General features: G+C 44.6%; 1 protein-coding gene across 3 annotated transcripts in view; it reads left to right on the top strand.

The window, feature by feature from the left end:
- The first annotated feature begins 6,907 nt into the window (after window positions 1–6,907).
- CUNH1orf21 (chromosome unknown C1orf21 homolog) overlaps window positions 6,908–26,781 on the top strand; it is a 180,791-nt gene continuing 160,917 nt past the window's right edge. The window contains exon 1 of one of the 3 annotated variants that reach the window (XM_088453918.1): window positions 6,908–7,159. The gene's annotated coding sequence lies outside the window, so the exon portion shown is untranslated. Of the gene's footprint in view, window positions 7,212–7,895; window positions 7,957–26,781 lie in introns of those variants that run through there. The other 2 variants (XM_088453919.1, XM_088453920.1) reach the window with 2 other exon arrangements.

The raw sequence follows: 26,781 nt of genomic DNA, 5'->3' as shown, positions 1-26,781 counted from the left end.
TATTTCCCAGCTGCTGTGTGTGAAAGGAAGGAGTCCTCTACCCAGGAGAGGGACCCCCTAACCTAACTGTGTCACAATATGGTGGAGAATGCGGGTAACCACACACACTGAAGTTGCAGCGAGAGGAAAACTTTCCGTTTAAAAATTAAAGGGACAGACACCCAATTTGTGAGTGTGGAAATAACACTGTGTCCTTGAAGTCCCATAGCGGAGACGAACAAACTTCAGCAGGAGACGAACCAACTTCAGCAGGAATCTACCAGAGCTCAGCAGGAAGCTACCAGAGCTCAGCAGGAGACTAACAGACTTCAACAGGTCACCATTGAGGAAACCCGCCAGGCCTTAGCGGAAAACAGCCAGGCCATAAGAGAGGTGGTACAGCACCTGGTCGCCCGGCCCAGAGATGTTAATACTGGTCCTCCCACCACCACTCACTCCGTACGAGCCAGTCACTTCCTCCAAAAGATGACTTCGGGCGATGATGTGGAGGCCTATCTCGCCGCATTTGAAAGAACGGCCGAAAGGGAGAGTTGGCCCCAGGAGCAGTGGGCAAGTCTGGTGGCACCTTTTTTGTCTGGGGAGCCACAAAAAGCATATTTCGACTTATGCCTGGCTGATGCCAAGGACTATAAAAAACTAAAACAGGAGATCCTAACTCGCTTGGGAGTCACCACCTTTGTTCGTGCCCAACGGGTCCACCCCTGGGAGTTCCATATGGACAAGCCTCCACGTTCACAGATGCATGACCTCGTCCATCTGTCCTCAAAATGGCTACAGCCCGAGACGCTGACGGGACCACAGATCGTGGAAAGGGTCGTGATGGACCGGTACCTGCGATCATTACCCGCGACTTCGCGCAAGTGGGTGAGCCATGCAGACCCTAAGACCGCGGACCAGTTGGTCGAGCTAGTGGAGAGGTACGTGGCGGCTGAGGAGCTGAGGAGTATGCCCCACCAAGCCCCGATGGCGCACCGGCGAACTCCCACAGACACTGGTAAGACTGTTCCAGGGGAGAAGGGTGCTGGGCCATGGGATGTACCTAAGACTGAGGGTGTAGAACCTGGAGACAGGCCTGGCAGGCCAGGAAGGTTCTTGCCCCGTAAACGACTAGACTTTAATATGATTCAGTGTTTCCGGTGTGGTGACTTCGGCCATATTTCCGCTAATTGTTCACTTACAACTGATCCTATGCAATGTGATACTGCTCATGTCTACCGCAGGGGGTCTTTCTTTGCACAGACAGCCTGTACGGCTGACCGGCAGGCTGAGACTGATAAGCACATGTGTGTACTCACTGTAGATGGCAACCGAGTAGAGGCACTGTTAGACTCTGGTAGCTTGGTGACACTTATAAAAGCTGAGTTGGTGAACCCCTTGAGGCATAAGGGGAAAACTGTTGATGTGACCTGCATACATGGGGATAATCGATATTATGTTACTGCCGAGGTGAACATCGAGACACCATGTGGCTCTGCTATAGTTTCTGTGGGTTTGGTGCCTGGTCTGATGTACGATGCAATATTGGGGAGAGACTTTGCTCACTTCTGGAAATTGTGGGAAAGCCGTTTTGTTCCAGAAGTGAACAACCCCGGTCCACTTGAGAAGGTTGTCGATATAGTGGAGGAGGGAGTTTCTTCTGAGTCAGAGTTATTCCCTTTTCCTACTATGGTTGGCGAACTAGAGAATGCGGAGTGTGACGGTGGCCCGCCAACTGATGTGCCTCCCATTGAGGTGGGAAGTGTTGTTGGGCCAGTGGATCATCTGCCTGATTTAGAGGTCAGAAGAGAGGTCTTTGCCGTGGAGCAGTTGAATGACCCTACTTTGGTAAAAGCCAGGGAGAATGTAAAAGTAGTTGATGGTAAACCCATAGACCCTGATAGTCCTTTGTCCTATCCCCACATGGCAATGTGTCAGGATTGGTTATATCAGGTGACTAAGAAGGGGGAAGATGTTATGGAACAACTAATAGTTCCCAAAGCCTACAGAAGAACGGTGTTGGATCTGGCCCATGGTCGTATAACGGCAGGTCATCTAGGGGTAGAGAAAACCACTGAGCGAATAATGCAGAGGTTTTTCTGGCCCGGGCTACATAAAGAGGTATCTGACTTTTGCGCATCCTGCCCTGAGTGTCAGTATCATGCTCCCAGACCACGTTTTAAGGGACCACTAGTTTCATTGCCTATTATAGAGGTGCCGATAGTGAGAGAGCACCTGAAACAGGCTCAACAGGCACAGCAGAGGGTATACAACCGCAATGCTCGGTTACGCAGCTTTGCTCCTGGGGACAGAGTGTTAGTGTTGGTTCCCACTGTGGAAAATAAACTTTTGGCTAAATGGCAAGGGCCCTTTGAAATCTTAGAAAGAGTGGGACAGGTGAATTACAAAGTTTACCAGCCGGGGAAAAGAAAGCCGGAACAGATATACCATATAAATCTGTTAAAGCCCTGGAAAGATAGAACGGTACTGTCGGCCGTCCGAGCCCCTCCAGTAAGTCCAGGGCCCTTAGTTCCCGAAGTGACAGTGGCAAAAACCCTGTCGGCAATTCAACAACGAGAGGTCAAGGAGTTTCTGGTTAGAAATAGGGTGCTGTTCTCTGACGTACCTGGGAAAACCTCGGTCGTTAAATATGACATCATCACTGACCCAGGGGTTAAAGTTAATCTAAAGCCCTATAGGTTACCAGAAGCACCAAGAGCATCGGTGTCGAAAGAAATTAAAAATATGCTAGAGTTAGGGGTTATTGAAGTATCACATAGTGAATGGTCAAGTCCCATTGTGTTGATTCCAAAGCCCGACGGGAGTGTGCGTTTCTGCAATGACTTCCGAAAGTTGAACAGTGTTTCAAATTTCGATGCCTACCCGGTGCCACAGTGGAGAAGGAGGCGTTGGCCTTAAAGAGGGCGTTACAAACTTTTAAATTTTCGGTGGAACACAGGCCAGGGGGCCTGTTGTTTAAAGCAGACGCGTTGTCACGCGTTCATTGTTTGGGGGCTTCAGTTGTTCCGCCCCATAGGTCGAAACAAAGGGGTGGGATATGTGATAGGATCACTGGTAAAGTGGTCTGTGGCAGGGACATTTATCCCAGATTCCTGTCCTATGTGTTTAAAATCCCCAGGAGAAAGTCTGCAGTGTAGCAGGCTTGAGTCTCGGCTTTTTGAAAAGCCGGTTTGGGACCTGGGGGTTGTGGGTGAGAGGAGAGAGAGGGCTCCACCCACGGCCACTCCAGGTTTTGGTTCTCGCAGCCTGGTAACAGGCTTGTTAGGGTTTCCACCTGAGAGTGGCCAATATAAGCCTAGTGTGTTTAGGGCTGAGTGTCTCACCTTGGAGAGCAGACAGGGAGTTTGCTCAGAGACACTTGAAAACCTAACTGTAAGTGTTGTGCTGTGCTTTTGTTGCTGGTGAGGGCATTAGGCCCTGCCAGGTTCTGGTAGTGAGGGAACTACCAGTGAAGCTAGTGCCCCGACAGGGCTAGGATTTACGTTTATGTTTTCTTTGTGTTATTTCTGACATTGCACAATAAAGACTGGCGCCGACCAGCTTGTACTTGCATCCAGTCTGGCGTACTGTTTCCCAGCTGCTGTGTGTGAAAGGAAGGAGTCCTCTACCCAGGAGAGGGACCCCCTAACCTAACTGTGTCACAATATATATATATAAATAATATATAAAAATCTTTATTAACAAACAAACAAAGAAGATGTCCAGATCACAAGACTACACACAGTCAGATGATGGTAGCAATAGGAGGCGAAGCTGGTGCTGGAGAAGACAGGTAAGTGACCTGTCACTTTAGTAACAGCTGAGACACTTAGCGCTGCCATAGGTGTCTATGGCAGCACAAAAAGCTAGCCTTCAGTTAGCGCAAACTGCCAAACTGCAGTGAATATCCTTTAGTGCCAGTACTGTTAGTAATTTGATTAACTGCCAAGCTGGGGGTTTGTTCTGTGAGCCACACTGCAGATTCATCTCTGCTCCCCAGTTCTCTCTGGCAGCAGTAGTTTACATTTACAGTCTTAAGCTGGGTACACACCTGAATGATGGTGCGACCCAGCGATGTGACGAGCGATGTAACAATACATCGCTTGCCACACACACTGCACGAGCCAGCGTATGGCGGCGCGATGTATCATTACATGTTGCATGCGTGTAACAGCACGGTGTCGTTTATTGGAGCTTCCCATGTACACACTGTACACACCCATCTCATGTTGCAGGCCCCACCTGCACCTAAGATACTGTACCTGGCAGTGGCATAAGTTCATCCCAGACGCCCGGAGGCAAGTTATAATTTGGTGCCCCGGTCACAGCTGCTGACATTGTAATGTAGCATTTTGCATGCAGATACAGTGCTGTGAAAATAAAATGCACTTGAAGGAAAATATTTGCACGAAAAGATGCTCAGTGCTACCGAGTCACCCTGCGCTCACACGTTATGTGTAACATGACTTGTAGTGCACGGAGGATAGATGTATGGAGTGGGATGGGGTGTTGTAAATGAGGGGGTGCACCGGGACTGCTGCACGGGTCTGAGGTTAGGGCTGCAGCCAGGGAGCAGTGCAACGGGGAGTTGTGGGTGAGGGGAGGCACCGGACGTGTCACACTGACATAAGAATCCGCTGAAAAGCAGCGACACCAATGAGTTGGGACAGGCTAGACGGAGCTCTCCACTAGTGTATGGTGGCTTCTCAGGTGCTGGGAAGAGGTGCCATGTATTTGGAGACCATGACAGTACACTCCTGGTACATAGTTACAGCCATATGTGGGGTGAATATATTGTGGGCAATGGAGGAGGTGCCCCTTCAGTGCTGGCGCCTGGCGGCAGGCGCCTCCATTGTCTCCCATAGTTCTGCCCCTGGTGCTTGGCAAGGGAAGGGTTGGGAATAAAGGTTTCCCTCCCCGTAGCAAGAGGGTTATTTAGCCATAAGGAGTCTTTTGGAACAACTAGCAGAGCTAATTGACCCCCCCCCTGAGGCTCCACTTACCCATTTCGTCAGCCATGGCGGCAGTCAGTAGCCCTGCAATCCGCTATTTTGATAGCCCTTCAATAAGCAAAAGCGGTCACTTCAGCTCTCTCTATAGTAACATATGTGGACTACCCTATGCAAAGGCATCAATGGCTGCCTGCGAGAATGGAGAGATCACTGCAGGTATCAGACATACCTGCTGAGGTCCATCCTTAATACATCCGGGGCATACTAAATACTTGCATTAACCCTCGAAAACAAATATAGAATGATAAATGGGTCCCTATGTCAGTGTTAAGTTGGAGTTGGTAGCTGTAACGCCGTCTAGCCACCCCTTCCCTTCAGTTACATTTCCTATTGCTTTAATCCTTAATAAAGGCTGTGATCTACTTTTTGTCATACACCATTTCAAGGTTTACTGTCACTGGTGAAATGCAAAGGAGAAGGCATCAGCCAATGATCACATTGTAACTTATCCTAAGTTGACAAAAAGGGGACCGTGGGGGGGGTCTAATGGGTGAGTGATTGATGTGAGACGGTGGTGCCCAGATCCTATAAATTATTACCAGGATTGCAGTGTCGCTCTTGAGCAGGCCCAGCGACAGGGGGTACAAAGAGTACATCTGTTCCAGGCATCGAGGCTCAGAGGGGCCCCGAGATTCAGTGAGGCAAAGAACCAAAATCTTTAGGGGCTGCGGCACCAATTGCGGCTACCTAAGTTTGATTTACAGATCCCCTTGGTGTCCCTCATTCCCCCGAGGACACATCACATGGTGCTGTGCATCCACTATGGTAATAAATGATGCTGCGGCGTCATTACATGCAATACTACGCAGGCCCTTCTGTCCCTGCCTCCTGCTCCCTGCCCCCGCGACCACCTAGGACTAGAGGTCCAGGAGGAGACGAGCGGGAGCAAGCAAGCTTGCAGCATAACCTACAAACAGCAAGCTGCAGCACAACCATCCTATTGGGTGCACAACAGCACCACTGACTGGGAATGCAGACACACTTCCCACCCCTTAGGCAACCACAGGTATTGGCACATGCAGGGGAGGGTGGGGCGGAGGATCCCAGAGACACCAGTGTAATGGGCCCCAAGATTTCTGTTGCCGACTCTGCTCTTGAGCGCCCCAGTGTGAGTGGTGCCCCTATATTTAACATGTACCCGGTTGTTCCACAAGTCAATAAAATTATCATTTGTGTGCAAAGTTTAATTTTGCCCTTCATAAAGAAAACAATGTCTTGTATGCCTTTGCTATAGAAATAATTGTCTGCTCACATTTGTCATTCCCATTTTTACACTTTGATGGTAAGGTGGTGACACACTACTGTTATTAGTGCACTTGTCAATTCCCTACATTCTGGTCAGCTTATGAGGTACTGGGATTTTAATGAAATCATTTAGCAGTGGTATTTAACATTTGAAATGGGATCGGTATGAATGACAAATCAATATAAAATATCTGACAAAGCCTATATCAGCAATAGGCAACCTGAAACACTTCGGTGGCCGTCCTGCGTTGACCTTTAAACTTCTTACCCTTAATCTCAGTAGTAAGTTAAATTAATACATTTAATCAATGAAAGAGATACCTATACTGTATGTAATAATATACCAGCAGGCCTTTAAATAAGCATTATTAAAATTGCATTGTATCAGTCTTATAAAACAGACGTGCCAAGTCTCACTGATCTTTAGCTCCTTCCACATTAACGCTTTCAGTGACAGGCGCTCTCTGATTCTGCATGTGTGACTACTGAAGCATTGCATAGGGTTCCTGAATCCCTCAGTGATGTATGTGAGTGCAGATGTGCTACTGTCTGGCTGATGTATGCATCCTCCGACTGTATCACAGCAGCAGAATCACAGAGCCCATGTCAGCTGCAGTGATAAGGAGCATTCTTCCTGCAGCCAGAGCCTGTACATAAGGAAGGCCTGCTGCTGCTAGACCGGCCGTCTAAATGAGTAGCTGTCTCTCACCCCTCCCACCCGCTCCCTCTCCCCCCTCTCCTGGGCTTTTTTTTCTTCTCTTTTCCTGCTGAGCGACTGCAAAAAGGAGCATTTACACTTCTGTTCTGCTGTGCTTCACCCCAAAGGTCTATTCATCCAAACATCATTGCTTCTATTTCCCTGCACTGTGGAGTCCAAAAACGCATTATAATAAATCGTCCGTCTAACGCAGCGGCATCGCTGGAAGGTAGGAGGCTGCGCCGGAGCCCCGGTCATAGGGGAGACAGCAATCATCCATGGTGTGATTCCAATTGTGCACTGTTTATTTATATGCAGGTTACAAAGGCCCGCAGTCTTATGTCAGACAGTAAGATTGGGGCTCTGCCTTATCCCCGCTCTGCTCTATTTATAGCGACAGCTTGCTTAGAAGCATCTCTCTACATATTTACAAATCAAGAAATATATATATATATATATATATATATATATATATATATATATATATATATATATTAGGGATGTGCAGGCTCGGTTCTACTCGGTTCCGTTCTGCACATCCCTAATATATATATATATATATATATATATATATATATATATATATATATATATATATATATATATATAAATTATTGTAACATGTTTACTATGTATCTGTCATGTTTATTTTTCTCCTCCGATAGGTAGGCTATGATGATCTTTATTTTCACTGGCCATTAGTTAGCCATTATAAATGCAATGGTCTTCTGTCATATTATTTTTCAAGTTCAAGTTTATATTGGTTTAGTCTAGAATTGTATTTGTTATTGTTAAATTTTAGACGTTTGTATCACTGACCTACACCTTGCCCTAAACTTGACGTTAGGTTGGCAACAGAGGTGAACTAAAACCTGGGTACTAATTGTGTTTAGCTGCTAAATATGATTTGAAATTGTGGGTGTGTGTCTGTCCTCGTATTATAGTGCTGGGAAGTCTGCTGATAGAACTAGTGGGCTGCCGGAGGGCATGCATTTGTCCATAACTTCTTCTTCCCTTTTTGTCATGGTAAGATGTAGACTCTGCTTCCTGTTTTTGTAGCATAGCTATGAAATAAAAATCTTTATGAATAATGGGAATTTCCTGTTGAGAGTAGTACATTGTTTTCATGTGCATGGTAATTGCAGTACAGCTTCTGCTGGTCTTCCTATCTGAGCCATGTACCTGTACTGTGGAGATAGCTCTGAGTAGGGTCAGCAGTCAGTGTTGTGTTATTCCTATAATATGCCTGGCACATGTCTCCCAGCTTATCAGCAGACTGGAATTCCTTGGGATGACTGGTGTCTCACTGCCTACAGTATAATAGGTCAGAAGGTGAACACTAATGATCTCCTCTACTGCTACACACTTCAAGGGTCAATTAGAAGTACAAATGCCATAGATTTTTAAAATGTATATGCATCATTGTTAAAATATACTTAAACTTTTTAGGGGATGTCACATCTGTTCATTAGAAAATTACAAGTCTAATGTGTTAGAATGACAAACATGTTCCACATTTTCATGATGAGACTGAATAATATACAAATTATTTAGGGTTAGAGCCAAGGATAAATCCGGTTATGTGACAGCCCACAGTAAGGGTCATTTCTGTAAAACTTCTGTACAGTGCTGTATATCACACATCTACTTTTATAGAGTAATTGCACCTGTTTTGTTCAGGGATACACATGGATTTTTGGGCCAAATTGGTGATATCTGCAGAGGGGAGGGTGGCAGGTGAATCGTTTGCTGAGGGGTTGGGCCGATCCTGGCCATTATTTGCTATGTGTGGACTTAGTGCACCTAGTGTTGTAATGAAGTTTAAGAAAGCAATTTTGTTTGTAGTAAGTTGACAGTGAGGTGGGTGCCCCATACCAACTGGCAAAAGGCATTGAAGATCGTACCATCTCACGAGTTAAGGTGGTTGGGAATTATGCCTATGCTTATAATGGGATGCACTTTGCACCTTCCTGTTGTAGGTCTGTGGGATATTGCATTTGTATGCATGCTTGCAGTGTAATAAAAAAGCTTCAACCACAAATATGTCCAAAGAAGGGCCCTCACATAATACATAATACTAAACTGAGTGGTATTTTAATAGAAAAAGACTGCTCTAAAAATAACAATAAACTTCTGCTGCTGCCTTGAGATTTTTCCAGAGCATCCTGTAACCCAGTGGTTCTCAAACTGGGTCCTCAGGACCCCACACAGTTCACGTTTTCCAGGTCACTAGAAGGTGCACAGGTGTATTCATTACTCATGGACATATTTTAGAAGATACATATGTGGAGTTAATTATTTCCCTTGTGATTCTGTGAGGAGATCTGGAAAACATGCACTGTTTGGTGTACTGAGGACCGAATTTGAGAGCCTGTGCTCTAACCAGGGCCGTAGCTACGGTAGTGCAGCCGGTGCCTTCGCACAGGGCACCACAGGTCAGGGGGCACTGTTTGGGCCTGTCAAATTTCTGTTTATTATCATTCTTGCTTGTAGCTTCCTCTTATTTCATCCCCAGCATCTCCTGGCCTCTCCTATCTCTTCCCTGGCCCTTCCCAATGAAGCCATGGCCCTTTTTTGGGTGCATTATGTCTATTTGAAAAATGAGGGGGTGTCAATGCTCTTTCTGGCACAGGGCACCAAAAAGTCTAGTTACGGCTCTGGCTCTAACGCAATGTTTCCCAAGTCTGTCCTCACGCACCCCCAACAGGACATGTTTTCATGATGTATTTTTAATCATACACAGGAGGCCTTAGGTTATAGACTGCTAGTTGCAGCCAGCCATAAGATGTTAGTGGTTTAAAAGAATAAACCAACTAGTTTTACATTTTAAAGAATTGTTGCTTTAAAACTTCTTACGGCTGCCTGCAACTTACAGGCTATTACTTGTCTTATACCCATTAGTCAACTTGGCTGTGTCAATAATTATCCTAACTATATTAATTTTAGGAAGTATCTAAGAACTGTATCCACCATTAAATGCACTAGTCAAACACATAGGTGCACATGCACATATAAAGAAGCATTGTGGTTTTGCCGTTTTTTGATAACCCTTTCTTGCATTTATTATGTTTTATTGTAGCTCTGCATAATGATAGTTGGCACCATACCTCATTGCCATGATTTGTCATACATTTTGTGTTTAATTATATGTTATTTAAACGCCTTTCAGACTTAGGTCCTATGTATCAAACCGTTTTTTAAATAAAATTATGCAGAAACTGCAGTGATTGTTCTTATGTACTAATAGCACAATGCAGGAGATTTCACCGAAATCTCCGTCAAAGTCGCAGTCCCCGGTATTATCAATGGAGACTACGAGCTAACCCCTATGTACTAAACTCCAAAAAGCGAAGTTTAGCATCTGTAGTCTACGCCATCTTCAGATGGTGTAAACTACTCCAAGCCTATGGGGCTCCAGATGCAGGAGTGAGATCTTTCGATCTCTCCCACGCAGCCCCCGGACAGTTCCGGAAGCTGGCACTGTGCGCATGCGCAGTGTCAGCTTTCCCCGGGGAAGTCTTTCACTTCTGTGAAAGACTTCTCCTAAATGTAGGGGATATAACTCGTGGGGACAGCGGTTACAGCAATCTATAGTATATAGCCGGGATATATATATTTTTTTTTTAAAGATATTTTTTGTGTTTATTGGCACAAAAAATATACAACATAGTGCAGAAAGCATCAGACACAAATATAGATATATTAAGAGTCGCAATGTAAAAAGTAAAGACAGTGTAGAATAGTATAGGATTACAACATGGTTCCACACTTAATTCAAAAATACAGATTAATCTGTGTACAGTAAAAATACAATAAAATTCAAAGGTACAATAATAATAACAACAGACTATTTTTGTAGTAGAAATGGCAGAAAAAGAAAACAAAAAGAAAATATACAATGATCTAAATGCATTGTATACAAATAATAAATTAAAATAAAAGAAAACAAAATAAACAAAGAAAATGGTCATGGCTGCAATGGTATTAATGCTCTCATCATGATCAAAAGATGTCTTTAGTTTCCAGCAAGCAAAGTAGATGGACCCCATAAAAAAAGGATGTTATGAAAGTTGTCTATAAAGATACCAAGTGGCCAACGTTATGTGCGCTGATACTGCTTCTCCCCGATGTATGATCGGGAGGTTGGGTGGTAAATGACAGAGGAGCTATGCCTGGCGCTGCCCTATCCCCACAGCAGGGACAGCACTGTACCTGCTGGGGCGGCTGCCGGTTCCAGGCTGTGCATGAGAATCTCGCGATACTTGCGAGATCCCGCGCATGCTCAGTGGAGCCGGCCGGGACTGAGACAGAGCGCATCAGCACTAGGCTGATGCAAAGTGGTCTCTAGCGGGGAGCTCCGGAGGAACTCCCCCGCTCCGGGCGATGAGATGTTTATACATCTCATCGGTAGTGCTTCCTGCTTCGCCTTGGTAATGAGGCGAAGCAGGAAGCATTACAGCGGAACGTTAAGTGCCGCTATAATACATCTACCCCAATGATCCCTATGGCTGCATGCATTTTCTGAGAAGTATTAGTGTGTTTTCATCAACAAGTAGATCTTACTAACTGCATTGGGGTTCGTTTACATTTGGATGTAAATCATTTTTATGACACGCCTCTCAGATGTAGTAGTACAAGCCCACTTTACCCCCATGCTTATAGGTGTTGCTTTCACAATCTCCCTGAAATGCTTTTTCAAAAGTATTCCCATGGATAACAAAAATATGTTCTTGTTTGGATTGCAATATCCATTGTAATGCAAGTAAAGAAGACTGTTTTGGAATATATGTTTTTGTTTAATTATTGGAAACAGCTGTTTATGTAGGTTTTAGTTAATGAGACATATTTTACAAATATGTGTCTGTGTTTTATTATTTACTAATTTAGTATAATGGAATAAGGCCTTATGGACCTTTTCATTATACTGGGTGGCAAGCTGATATTTTACAGTACCTAATCTAAATTATTTAATTTTACGCAGCCTGTGGGGACCAGTAGAATCCTTGTGCTTTTCAGCAAGGGCTGGGAGCGGGATGCAGTTATTAGACCACCAGACGAGATGCGCATGGGGGTGGGGTGAATACGGGGTCTTGTGAAGCCGCTCTATGTACAGTGCAAGAAAAGGGAAATCAGGAGAAACTTCTGCCAACTTTTGGTGTTTAGAAAATGGGTATAATCCTCCTTCACCACACTCTCATCAGTCACAGCCCTGCTATGCCTCCGTAACAGGGCTATGTCTGCACCACCTGACTGAAAGTAGTTGCAGTCTCTCCTTTCTTCCACACAGTACTAAAGGAAAAATTCTGTAAAAACCCTGTTTTCAGGGTTTTTACCACATTTCTATATGTACTAAGCCCCGGCCGCCCTTTTATCGATGCAGAGGGTAACGCCAGAAAACTTGGCGTTACCCTATAGAAGCCTATGGTCTTCTTACTGCACCCCGCACCCAACACTTCGCCGCCGCCTCGCCACCCCGCAGACGCCCAGCACTGGACCCCACTCACCTGCTCTCTTTGGTTGCCGGCCCGTGCTCCTGCTAGGTTCTCCGCCTCCTCCTAATCTTTTTCCAGGTGCAGGGAGGAGGAGGAGGAGGAGCCTGGGGCATCCTGCACAGATCACCAGCAGAAAGCTCCCGGGGCCCGGAGGGGGCGGGGTCCCACAGAGACGCCCTCACCTGGCGTCTGCTGCTTCGCAAAGGGCAGCTCTTATTGCAAGATTATACATATATATATGATAGTCAGGTGCATAAATATTGGGACATTGACAGAATTTTCAGATTTTGGCCTCTATTCACCACCACAATGGCTTTGAAATGAAACAAACAAGATATGCTTTAACTGCAGACTTTCAGATTTAATTTGAGGGTAATTACATCCAAATCAGGTGAACAGTGTAGGAATTACAACGGTTTCTATATGTGCCTCCCACTTTTTAAGGGGCCAAAAGTAATGGGACTATCAACTCAAAAGCTATTTCATGGACAGGTGTGGACTATTCCCTCGTTATTTCATTATCAATTAAGCAGGTAAAAGGCCTAGAGTTGATTCTAGGTGTGACATTTGCATTTGGAATCAGTTGCTGTCGACTCTCAATATGAGATCCAAAGAGCTGTCACTATCAGTGAAGCAAGCCATCATTAGGCTGAAAAATCATAAACAAACCCATCAGAGAGATAGCAAAAACATTAGGGGGGTCATTCAGACCAGGTCGTTAGCGCCGATGCGCTCGGACCGGGTCGATGGCCCCCCACAGAGCATGCGCACGACGGCGCCGACGTGTACATGCGTGAGACCCGCTACGACCGACAGCGCCGGTCGTAGCGGGTCTCGATCCAAAGGAAGGCGGCCCGGGGGGGGGGTGGCAGCCCAAGCGGAGGAGAACGCCTACCATTTGGGGGAGGCCCCACTGACATCACTAGTGATGTCAGTGGAGAGCTTTCGGCTCAGACAGAGCCAGAAGCTCTCCGGAGCTTACGACAAGGGAGACCCTACCCTAGGGTCTCGTCGTAAGCCCCGATGGTCTCTGACCATCGCGACCATCACCGGAGCGGTCGTTAGAGCTATGGGTGTTAACCCACAGCCTAACGACCGCAACAGAGGCGGGCGGCCAGTTTCTGAGCGACCGCTTGCATCCTCCGACCGCCTCTAAATGAGGCCCTAGGTGTGGCCAAATCAACTGTTTGGAACATTCTTAAAAAGAAAGAATGCATCGGAGAGCTCAGCAGCACCAAAAGACCCGGAAGACCATGGAAAACAACTGTGGTGGATGACAGAAGAATTATTTCCCTGGTGAAGAAAAACCCCTTCACAACAGTTGGCCAAATCAAGAACACTCTCCATGAGGTAGGTGTATATGTGTCAAAGTCAATAATCAAGAGAAGACTTCACTATAGTGAATATAGAGGGTTCACCACAAGATGTAAACCATTGGTGAGCCTCAAAAACAGGAAGACCAGATTAGAGTTTGCCAAACAACATCTAAAAAAGCCATTACAGTTCTGGAACAACATCCTATGGACAGATGAGACAAAGATCAACTTGTACCAGAGTGATGGGAAGAGAAGAGTATGGAGAAGGAAAGGAACTGCTCATGATCCAAAACATACCACCTCATCAGTGAAGCATGGTGGTGGTAGTGTCATGGCGTGGGCATGTATGGCTGCCAATGGAACTGGTTCCCTTGTATTTATTGATGATGTGACTGCTGACAAAAGCAGCAGAATGAATTCTGAAGTGTTTCGGGCAATATTATATGCTCATATTCAGTCAAATGCTTCAGAACTCATTGGACGGCGCTTCACAGTGCAGATGGACAATGACCCGAAGCATACTGCAAAAGCAACCAAAGAGTTTTTTAAGGCTAAAAAGTGGAATGTTATGCAATGGCCAAGTCAATCCCCTGACCTGAATCCGATTGAGCATGCATTTCACTTGATGAAGACAAAACTGAAGGGAAAATGCCCCAAGAACAAGCAGGAGCTGAAGACATTTGCAGTAGAGGCCTGGCAGAGTATCACCAGGGATGAAACCCAGCGTCTGGTGAGGTCTATGCGTTCCAGACTTCAGGCTGTAATTTCCTGCAAAGGATTTGCAACAAGTATTAAAAAGTGAAAGTTAGATTTAGTATTGTTTCGTTTGTCCCATTACTTTTGGCCCCTTAAAAAGTGGGAGGCACATATAGAAACCATTGTAATTCCTACACCGTTCTCCTGATTTGGATGTAATTACCCTCAAATTAAATCTGAAAGTCTGCAGTTAAAGCACATCTTGTTTGTTTCATTTCAAAGCCATTGTGGTGGTGAATAGAGGCCAAAATATGAAAATTCTGTCAATGTCCCAATATTTATGCACCTGATTGTGTGTGTATATATATATATATATATATATATATATATATAATCTGTATATGACATATGCGATTAGTAAGGTTTCGGTGACTGGCGGACTGGTCACCGCAACCTTAGTACATCCCGGCCAGGAAGTTCTGTTTCACCCTTTCACTTCTCTGATTAATGTGGGTGCAGTCAGAGAAGCAGCAGAAGTGACAGGCACTATGGGGCATATTCAGTTTGGTGCGAGAATAGCAAAAAACCCGCACCTGCAAGATTTTTCCTGCAGGTGCAGGTTTTTTGCTATTCAATTAGGAGTGTGGTTTTTGGGGTTTTTTGCGCGCCTGGAGGTTTTATACTCTCACCTCCAGAGCAAGCACGATTTTTCCCGAAATCATTATTTTTAGGAAAAATAAGTGGGACTTGCTCTGGCACTTCGGCGGCACCCCCCTTTAGGACTAATTAAGCAATTGGAAGTTTCCAATTAGCTTATTTAGTCCTTAATTACTTACCTTCTGCAGCGCTGTCTTCTGCTTCCACCGTCGGGAGCCGCCTCTTCTGCAGCAGGGTGAGTATGCCAGTGTATGTGGTGTTTGTAAGTGTGTATGAGTGAGTGTATGTATGAGTGTGTGTGCCCCCCCCCCCCCCCAGTGTCCGTGTGGCCCCCGGTATGGGCGCTGGGAGAACTACATCTCCCAGCAGCCCTTGAACCTCCAAGGAGCCCCTGGGACTCCCAGCAGCCCCCTCTCCAGTAAGAAGAGAGAGGGGAAGCCACTGGGAGCCGCGGAGACCCCCCGGACAGCTAGGTGAAGAATTTTGTTATTTTTTTATTTACGCAGCCACAATTTTTTTAATTGAATGCCGCGGGTATCAGGAGCGCGCATACACGCGGTATTCCTAAATTGGGCGCGAGGGGCTCAAGTTTTTTTTCTCGCAAAACCTTGTGCCCAATTGTAAATGCCCCTATTTGCTCCTGTGTCTTTATTATATACTTCTGACATCACTAAAGAGGTTTCTCTGCAATTTCTGTGCTGTCCTGTGCTTAGGAGCCCATACACTACAGACGGATCGCTGCATTCCTGCAACCCGGCATTGCAAGATCGGTGAAATCCAACATGTTGGATTTCACCGATTTGCCGATCACGATCAAATGTGATCGTGATTTGCAAATCTGTGAAATTTAACATGGTGGATTTCACCGATCCTCCGACGGATCAAGGAACATCACTGGCATTTCTGATCCCATTGCAGGATCCGGTAATCCACTGGTAGGTTTATGGGGGCCTTTTATGTTTTAACTTTATGTAAACCAGAACTATATGGGCTATAAATTACTTCACCATTACTGATTATATAATTATGCACCTGGTCGACTGTGACTAATTAAGAAAGACGGGTCACATGTATGCCTTATAACTTTGCATCCATACATTGGCAAGCTGTTTTTTTGTGAATATATACGCCCACCACAATTTTTATTTCCCGGGCTGCCTGCTGCTATGTATATTAGTAGCAGTTTGTGCCAGCCTACTTCACCGTAGCCCCTGCCTGTCTATCAATCTCCCTTAGCTCCGCCTCCTCCGGCTGGCACCCACACTCTGCGCACTCTCTGTAGGGTCTTGGAGACGTCATGACGTTTCCTCTCCACACCCCCACAGTGCCACTAGCAAGAGTGAGGAGTGGTTGCATTTGGGCGCAGACGTGACAGGCAGGGTCCGATCCAGGCAGTACTCTAGTGACAGTGTCCGTCCCAACTCCAAACACAGGTATCAGTCACTCAGTCTGTGCCGGTTATTGACCACGTGAGTGCTGCTGACTGCATATAGGAGAGCCCCTTGGTACAAGGGGGAGTGGGGGTAAAGTTGCTTTACAACTTGACCTGATATTATATTAATATTAAAATGATCCATACTGTGCCAAGTATAAGGCAGTAATATAGCAGGTGACCAATAAACAATGTCTTCTTGTTTGCCATCATCTTTTTTAAATGAAGACACAGGATCATCCTGTATCTTCATTTAAATAAGATGATGGCAAATAAGAAGACATTATTGGATATTTGGTGGTCACCTGCTACATTAGTATCTTATACTTGGCACAGTTAGGATAATTCAAATGTATTGGGCAGGTGAGTGCTGCATCTGGGGGGCACCAATGCTCTTTCTCACACAGGGCACTGTCTAGTTACAGTTCTGAGGCACCTAATTACTTTGCCTCATACGCTTTTGGTTATGACATCTTTCTTTCACAAACATATGCTGCAGATCTCTGATTGATGCAACCATGGTTATATATGTATAAGATGATAACTGAACATACAGTACCTTCCAATTGTTAATATATGCTACAAACCAGTGACTTATTACTTTCGAACAAAGTTACCTGAAATTCCATCCCATAGGTTGGATTACGGATCTAATTTTAAAATGATTTGTCTGTTCCCAACATATATTATTTGACAATTAAAATTTTAAGTTTTAATCTATACATTAAACATTTTCAAGAGTGCTCCACTCAGAGCATGTCTGTCTCTTTCACATTACAATACGGTAGCAGAAATGTATGGGTCATTCCTGGGTGGTGACTGGGAGGTAAGATGGGGGCTAATAGAAGCATGTAGAGTTTTTGTTTTATTGGAGTGTCGCAGGCGTGCCGCTGATCGTGGTTGCATTCATAGACGCAGAAACGTTCACATAGTAGGCTAAATTCAGATGGATAATCAGCATCTGACAAAGTTCTGGTGCAAATTTAGAGTGCGCAGATGGTGTATCTAAAGACACGCCAAGTGGTATTTCAGTGTGGGCATCTCAGTCCTTGCACATTTGGACGTATGGATGTGCACCAGGGAAGGGCTTTATATTGTGTCATTTGCATAATGTACCAGCCACAGCCTCAGTAAAAGATACAGGAATGGACACGGCTGCCCTTGACTTGGGCAGTCTGGACAGAATAGAAGTTTCCCTGCTCAGGCATACTGTAACAGTTGAGGATATGTGCGTGTGTATGTGTATGAAATTAATCATCATGTTTATTCTAATCTGTGTAACTGAATGTGGAGGTGTCTGATGGCATAATAGTGGCATGCAGAGGAGTCTGATGGCATAATAGTGGCATGTGGAGGAGTCTGATGGCATAATAGTAGTATGTGGAGTATATGATGGCATAATAGTGGCATGCTGAAGTCTGATGGCATAATAGTGGCATGTGGAGTATCTGATGGCATAATAGTGGCATGCAGATGTCTGATGGCATAATAGTGGCATGCAGAGGAGTCTGTTGGTATATTAGTGGAATGCTGAAGTCTGATGGCATAATAGTGGCATGTGGAGGAGTCTGATGGCATAATAGTAGTATGTGGAGTATCTGATGGCATACGGACGTCTGATGGCATAAGAGTGGCATGCAGAGGAGTCTGTTGGTATATTAGTGGCATGCTGAAGTCTGATGGCATAATATTGGCATGTGGAGTATCTGATGGTCTAATAGTGGCATGCAGAAGTCAGATGGCATAATAGTGGCATGTGGAGGAGTCTATGTGCTGTCTTTGCGGGTGTTCAATCTACTGTTGTTTGTGCTGTTTATTTCGGTGTCTGCGTCTACATCCTTGCAGATTTCTTTTTGCCCTGTGTACTGTATTTTCCCTTTGTTGACTTTTGTTTCTGTCCATTCCTGTCTTGTGGTGTGTCAATCTATTAAGCTTCATCACTATATTAAATTTCTCTTTTACGTTAAAAATGAAATTGCTCTCATCAACTCCATGGTTAAACACATTTAAACTAAAAATAATAACCCCAAAAATAACACATATTCAAAATGGGATTAATTCTTAGTCTCAGTAGTTAGATTCTTTTCAGTAGTTCAATTTATTTAAAAGCTGGCTTGGCATATCTATAAAACATAATTTTTTATTAATATCTTTCTACACAGTTTATTTATCAGGACAAACTTTTATCTGGCAGGTCTATTGCTAGTCAATTCCTCCTTCATCTATTTGCACATATTATTGCAACGTCTCTCTGTTCACTGGGTACACCCACTTGGCAGAAGGTTACGCCCTTCAGTGGGCCCCTACTATTGCAATCCCCTGGTGAGCCTTTCATACCCCAGTCCGACACTGTATGTGTTTAATAAAAGAGGATGTCACTGAAGTTGCTTGGTGACGAGGCCAGATGGAGGGGGTGTCTGCCAGGGAGGAGATACGGGCGGCCAGGAGATGCTGAGGGTAAAAGAAAAGGAAGCTACAATCAGAATGATTATAAACAAAAAATGGACAGGCCCAAGCAGTGCCCCCTGCCCTGTGGTGCCCTGTGCCATGGCACATGTCGGACCTCCCTAGTTACGGCCCTGATTCATATGAATGCTGTTTCTTTATTTAGTTCTGCATGTAAAGAAGTTAACAGCCTGCAAATAAACAAAGTGAAGCGGTGTTTTCCAGGGTAGGGAAAATGCTACATGGGGATCTCATGTCTCCATGCATTTTAGGTACTTGGCTCTTTTCCCACTCTTTCCTCTGTTTCTTGCCTGCAGCATATTGATGCTTGTGTGACAGGAGCTCAGAGATTACACTACCTATTTATTTATTTATTTTTATTTTTTTTTAACCTTTTTTTTTTTTTCTTTCTTTCTCCCACACACTGTTATTTGTTCCATACTGGAATATAATCAAACTGAAAATCCTTCTGATGTATTCTAATTATTCACTGTATGCTGTTTTGAAGCAATACTACTATCCTGCAAGTTAGTTTTTTTGCTCAACCAATAATGACATTACTTTCTAAATTATTGATTTGAAAAATTGTAATATGCCATGTATTATTTGCTATTACTGGGTACAATAAACTTTTTCTTAGAGGATACAAACTGAATGAATATTTCTGTGCATAAAAAAAAACCTTGAAGCCCTTACGTCACTCAACGTCTGGGTAATTTAATGTTTTCCACTATTAAAACATTGTCCAATTCTGCAGCCTTTTCTGTTTGTGATAGTAGGTGATTGCTGTCTCCATTCATCAGCTTCTTTGTTTACGTGTGTGATGTTCTTTGTAACATTTCAGCATTCTCACTAATCCATCAAGTTTCTAATCTTTCTTACTGACCTTCAGATGACATACTCCAATATTCTGTATGCCAAACATCTAGTTTTCCTAATCATGCACTTAACCCCATATTACCATAATTTTCACCCGACTACTGTTCTCAAAATCAAAAAACAATTATTTGCAATGGACATTCACTTGAGTTGAATGTCTCAAACCATTTGTAAAAACAATAAACTTTAGGCTCCAATACTGTTCTGTTGTGTGTCCTTTGACATGTGTAGGTACAGGGATCGGTGTGAAATACCGCCAGACGCTGGAAGACCGGCGATTCTAATCCTGACAGGTATTTTAGTATTTACTATCCTAACCCCCCCCGACCCTCCCTTAGGGCTGCCTAACCCTAACCCCCCATGTAAGTGCCTAAACCTAACCCCCCCCCTTCCCCGCAGCCTAAACCTAAGTCTCCCGGGGCGGTGCCTAACGATAATCTCCCCTCGGGGGTGTCTAACCCTAACCCCCCCTTCCCCTAGCCTAACCCTAATCCTCCCGCTGGGGTGCCTAACCTTAAGTCCCCCCCGGGACCCCCTAACCTAACCCTCCCCCCGCGGCTGTCGGCGCCCTGCTTATCTTCGATTGGGATGCCGGGCGTCCCGGCATAGGTAAAATGACAGGCGTCAGGATTTCAACGCCTGTCATTAGACCCTTGCTGGGATTAGAGAGTTGGGATGCCGATGGTCGGCAACTCGACTGCATACCATTTGTACATGTCAAAGGGCAACTATGTTAGGTTTCTTGTATATGGCATCCATGTGTCCCAGTTTTCCAATTTTACCTTTTTCTTTTTTTCAATTACCATCTATAACTCACAATACTTATTTTTCCATAATTTGAAATGTTGATAAAGCCATATAATAAGAATGTGTTATATCTTCATTTTAAAATATTTAGTACTTAAAATATAAAAAAAGTAGGTTATTTTTATGGCTTATGCCAACGTCAGGTCACTTTGATGTCCCAGATGATGTTCTGAGAGCCTAAGCATGCAGCATTAATGGCCTATAATGGTAGATTTTGAGCAGCACAAATTAGGAATGTTATTCTTAAAAGGATATCCCACCCCCCCACCAAAGATGACATTCAAACACTCTGTAGAATCTGTACGAAAGGTTTCGAGGTTTCTCATTGATGGCCAGGCGAGCCTTCATCTCCTTCCATCCTTATGCCTCCACTCTTACTTGTATTGCATAAGAGCTGGGGCCACAGGTGAAACACTGTATATAGCAGAACATATTTGAAGCAGTCACTCCCATATAGAGATGTGTGTGGACCCCAGTGTTTTAGTTTTGGTTCTAATCCATCACCGTGTTTTTGTTTTGGCTAAACCATCCTCAATTGTTTTGGTTCAGTTTTAGATCTTTTTAAAATCGATAAAAAAATCAATAAAAGCAGCTAAAATTATATAATTTGGACCTGTTTACGTGCATTCCAAAACTCGAGTTACGTTTTTAAATGTGAGTTCAGAACTTACAGTTGACCCGAGCCGGGACTTGGTTCTACTCAGAACCTCAAAAGTGATCCGAGGCGGGACTTGGTTCTATTCAGAACCTCAAAAGTGATCTGAGGCGGGACTTTTTTCTATTCAGATTCCCAAAGTGATTCTGAACTGGCACTCGATTCGACTCAGAAACCGTAAGTTCAGGTGTATGACAACCAAATCGCACATCTCAACTGCCACATCATTTGTGTGCATAAGTGCAGGACAATAATTGAGAGCAGAGTATGAGGAGGGACTACAGTGCAAGCAGTGCCACTTGCTCTCCCTGATTCCTTAGTTTTTGACTAACCGTAAAAGTAGGTATGGTGGTATTACTTAATGGTTATTACATTTTAAATAGTGTGTGCTTTCTTACTGCGCATGCGTAAAATGCAGGGAAAGTGGCCACGCTGCCATTTTCCAGGCGTTTTTCTGTAGCGCTACTCCACAGGACATCGGATAGGTAAGTATAGAGAAAAAAAAGAATGGGTGCACACCCTGCACCCATTAATATAAATACCCCCCCGATAGGAGGTGTATGTAGTGTTCTTGTAGTTATTTGTATTACAGAGCCTTAGGAGATTATGTGGAGGGCTGAAAGTATACGGTTTCACTAATACTGTATTAGATAGTATAATATATGGGTGTGGTATAGAAATTCGAGAAACTCCAAATGTCAACATCAAATTTCAACATTGGCATAATGTTGACATTGCCCTAACACTAAGCCTAATTTCTGCCTAACTCTAATCCTGATCTTACCCTATCCATAAAACTGGGTGTCAATATTCACAATGTCGATGTTATGCCAGTGTCGAAATAGTGAACTTCCACAACATTGTGTATGTCAACAAACTGATTATATATGAGTAGATTTACTTCAGGTTTCCCCCCAAAATCCTAAAACATACTGGTACAGTCGATCAAGAGAACCAAATCAAACAAATGAGGCAAAAAAATTAGGCATGCTCATTTTTTTATTGAGGAAAATGATGCAATATTACATATCTGTGTGTGAACCTTTTGCTTTCAGTATCTGGTATGACCCCCTGGTTCAGCAATAACTGCTTCTAAACTTTTTTGGTAATTGTTGATTAGTCCTGAACATCGGCTTGGAGGAATTTTTCCCCATTCCTCAGTACAAAACTGCTTAAACTCTGTTACGTTGGTGGGTTTCCTCCCATGAATTGCTCGCTTCATGTCCTTCCACAACATTTAGTTTGGGTTAAGGTCAGGACTTTGACTTGACCATTCCAAAACTTATAATTTATTTTTCTTTTACCATTCTTTGTTCGAATGACTGGTGTGCTTTGGGTCGTTGTCTTGCTGCATGACCCACGTTCTCTTGAAATGCAGCTCACGGGCAGATGTCCTGACATTTTCCTTTAGAATATTCTGGTATAATTCAGAATATATTGTCCCATCAATAATGGCAAGTCATCCTGGGCCAGATGCAGAAAAACAGACCCAAACCATGATACTATCACCACCGCCACCACCGTGTTTCACATATGGTATGTGCTTTTTATGCTGGAATGCAGTGTTCTCCATTCTCCATACATAATGCTTCTCAGTTAAACCAAAAAGCTCTATTTTGGACTCATATGTAGACAAAACATTGTTTCAATAGTCTTCTGGCTTGTCCAGGTGATCTTTAGCAAATTGCAGACAGGCAGCAATGTTCTTGTTAGAGGTCAGTGGCTTTCTCATTGCAATCCTGCCATGCACACAATTGTTGTTCAGTGTCCTCCTGATGGTGGACTCATGAACATTAACATGAGCTAATGTGAGAAAGGCCTTCAGTTGCTTAGAGGTTACCTAGGGTTCCTTTGTGACCTTGTGAACTATTAGACGCCTTGCTCTTGGCGTGATCTTTGTTAGTTGACCACTCCTTGGGAGGGTAATAATGGTCTGGAATTTCCTCCATTTGTACACCATCTCAGCAGAAATATAGAAAATTCTGAAGGGTTCACAAACTGTCAAGCACCAATGTTTATCCTCAATGCTCCATTTTGCACCAGATGCTTTGCACAAGTGAGCCACCAGGTCCCATGCAACTCTGCTAGTGCCAGGCATCTTTTTTTTTTTTTTTGCATATTTTTTTGATGAAAATGCATCTTAATCACAATGCAATGTGACTAGGATGCACAAGGAGACTGTGCTTATTACTTTGATATGCGACACTTGTATATTTGTGTGTAACGGAGTCTGTATATGAAGCACAATGGAGCTTGGTGTGGAAAAAAGCTGCATCATTGCTCTTCGTATATAGGCCCTCATTCAGAGCCGTACGCTCTGAGCAGAGCGCACGCTCTGAATGAGGGCCGTCCTCCATAATTATGGAGCGTCCTCCTGGACGCTCGTATAGCTGTGGGTCACCACCCACAGCCTATACGAGCGTGCAGTTTGATGGCCGCGATGGTCTTGACCATCGCCACTGCGAGCCGGAGCCTGCGGTTGAGGTTTTCAACCGCAAGGCCCGGAGTGATTTTGGCTCTATCAGAGCCCAAATCACTCCCACTGACATCACTAGTGATGTCAGTGGGCCGGCTTCTGGCGGTAGGCGTTCCCTTGGGAACGCCCCCGTCTGGGAGGCACGCCCCCGGCACGCCCACCAAAGGGGGCGTGCTGTCAATCAACATCGACAGCACGCCCCCTTTGATCAGACACAACGAGCGTAGGAAAGTCCTTCGCTCGTCGCATCTGGCGCATGCGCACGACGGAGCTCCCGCCGTCGTGCGCATGCGCAGTGCACAACATCGACCCACTTGCGAGCGGACAGCCGCTTGCGAGTGGGTCTGAATCAGGCCCATAGATTCAGAGACTCTGTTGCACACAGATAAGTGTCATATATCACACAAATCAGTGCAGTCTCCTGGTGTGTCCTAGTGGCATCACATTGCAATTACTGTAACATGCATTTTTGGCATAAAAAAGATGCTCTGCGCTTACAGATTAGTACGGGGAGCTGTTTGGTGCAACTACAGCAATGATGTATGAGGAGGGCACATCTGTAGGTTAATTGGATTCTGACAAGACATTAGCTCTAGCCATACTTACCTACTCTCCTGGAACAACATGGAGGTTCCCCAAAATCAGGTGGCACTCCCAGTCACCTGGAAGACAGGGCATGGCCACAATGATGCGATCTTACCACCACGCCCACAGCACTGCCACCCTATGCAGCTGTCACACCCCTTACTGTGCTAACCTGACTGCCTTCTGAAGTGGGCATCCAGAAAGTCAGCAAGTATGGCTTTAGTGTGCTTACTTCTGGGTCATAGGCAATCGCAGGGGGGATTTCCGGTTGCCTGGAACCCCCCCCTCCTCACCCACACCATGACCACTATAACAGTATATAATTAAATTTTACTGTGAAATAATTAACACAACCTGTAATGATTACACCTTTGCACCAACTAGGAGATCTGGAAAATGTGTGCATATATGTCCAGGGCAGTGCTAGGATCTTCTGCTGCTCCCCCAAACTTCCAGATTTGCTTCAATGCTCTGGAATGATGCCCACATTTGAAATATAAACATTCAGCTCAGGCTGAATTGCCCTACTGCCACATCTAATGGGTTATCTATGTTTACTGGCCCTGTATATGACGGAATTATGACATACACTGCACTTTGTATGACACAAATTTTAGCTGTTTAAGTGTTAATGATGCCCTCTTCATGGACTGGCCAAACTCGCTCTAAAATCCGGCATTCAGAAACCCCCCTCTAGAAATCCTGCGTTTGTCACTGAGTGTTTGTGTAACTGCCGCAAATATTGCTGGTGACTGTGCTTGGTACTTCTTGAGTGATGGATAGAAGGGAAAGTATTGAATCAGGATACTATTTTAAATGCAGGAGAGCTGGTTAGTGGATCCCAGTGTTTGCTCTTATCTATAGGTCACAGGTTACAGCAGGCAATAAGCTCAGGCAGACTCTTGAAGCAGAATGATGTTTACTTTATTCAGAAGATGGCTTTGACAAGTGCTGTTAAGCTTGATACACACTGACAGATCAATTGATCGGCCAATATATCTGGTGTCCATCGGCCTGTGTGTGCCAGCGATATGTCTGTGAACGACGTCGTTTGTAGACATATCGCATCGGCTCTGCTGCACCAGCCGATGGACAGATATATCTGCGGACATATATGTCGATCAGCCGATCGTCTGTATACATGCAGCGACAGCCACGGGGAGGGGGCGGACCCGCCCCACGTCCAGCGGGACCCGCAGTTGCCTGGAAGATGATGGTCGTTCAGTCTATATGAACGATCATCATCTACAGATATATCTGCTTGGTGTGTACCCACATTTACACTCCATTTTGAGGTACTGGTGATAATGCAGTAGATATACGGTGATGCACACTATACATGGTGCACTGCTGTCCTATAAATGCTGAATTTTACACACATATTGGCTGGGGTTATTCCAGTCCCTGTCTTTTTAACCAGTCCAGGCTTATTCATGTAGCTGGTGCATGACTGGAGATTTCGCACCTGGTTTAACCATGTTGACCTAATTGTATGTCAACATATTGGATATTGACCTATTGTCCATTTGAGCAGTCTAACTGCCCACATTCAGAACTTTTCGACCTTCTAAATGTTGACTACCTGACGGGATGCCTACCAGAGAAGGCCTGGATCCCTACTGGGTAAGTGAAAACATGTTTAATTGTAAATATAGAAATTTTTTAAATATATATGGGAAGGCGGGGCTAGTTACGAAAATACAGAAATTTAAATATTTCAAATATTTAATCACAACCAAACAGAAAAATTTACAAACAAAACAGCATTATTTCTTCTATTTATCTTATTCTGACAATGACAGTGGCGTAACTAGGGGGGGTTGGTTGGGGCACGTGCCATCGGACTGGTGGCACTCGCGGGGAGGGGGTGGTGCCGACGGACGTCATCCAGGTCAGTGGTTTCATTGTGTGTTGTGGTCCGCACTACACAGTAACATAGTAAAACAAACACACCACCGCCTGCTCTAGGTAGTACACAGTGAGTGTACTACCCAACAGTGGTGTGTTTGTTTTAGCAGCCAATGTAAGGGGCACTACTGGGGGCACTGCATAAGGGGCATAAGCGGCACTGTGTTACTGCATTACTTAGGAACAGGAAAGACCAGTTTGTTAGGTACCTATTACATAAATACGTCTGCGTTAGCATCGTTTCCATTTGCTGACTCAAGCATATAAAGTTTTTTTTTTTACGTTTAACCCATTCATTGAACCGTAACACATCCAATATTGTAGTGGTCATTGTTGGCTTGTGCACAAATAAAGAAACGCAAAACTGTGACTGCATGGCTTTGCTCCACTTGTTGTTACAGATTGTGGGGAGGTTACTTTAGTCCTTGAGAAAATTGAATCGCCACTACTGGGGTATAGGGATTCCTCTCACTGTCAGTAACTGCCTTTACTAACTCTTCGCA

The sequence above is a fragment of the Taudactylus pleione genome, unplaced genomic scaffold (assembly GCF_031769625.1).
Source record: "Taudactylus pleione unplaced genomic scaffold, aTauple2 ptg000602l, whole genome shotgun sequence".
In the NCBI taxonomy this organism is placed as follows: Eukaryota; Metazoa; Chordata; class Amphibia; order Anura; family Myobatrachidae; genus Taudactylus; species Taudactylus pleione.
This window is presented reverse-complemented; position numbering and strand designations above follow the sequence as displayed.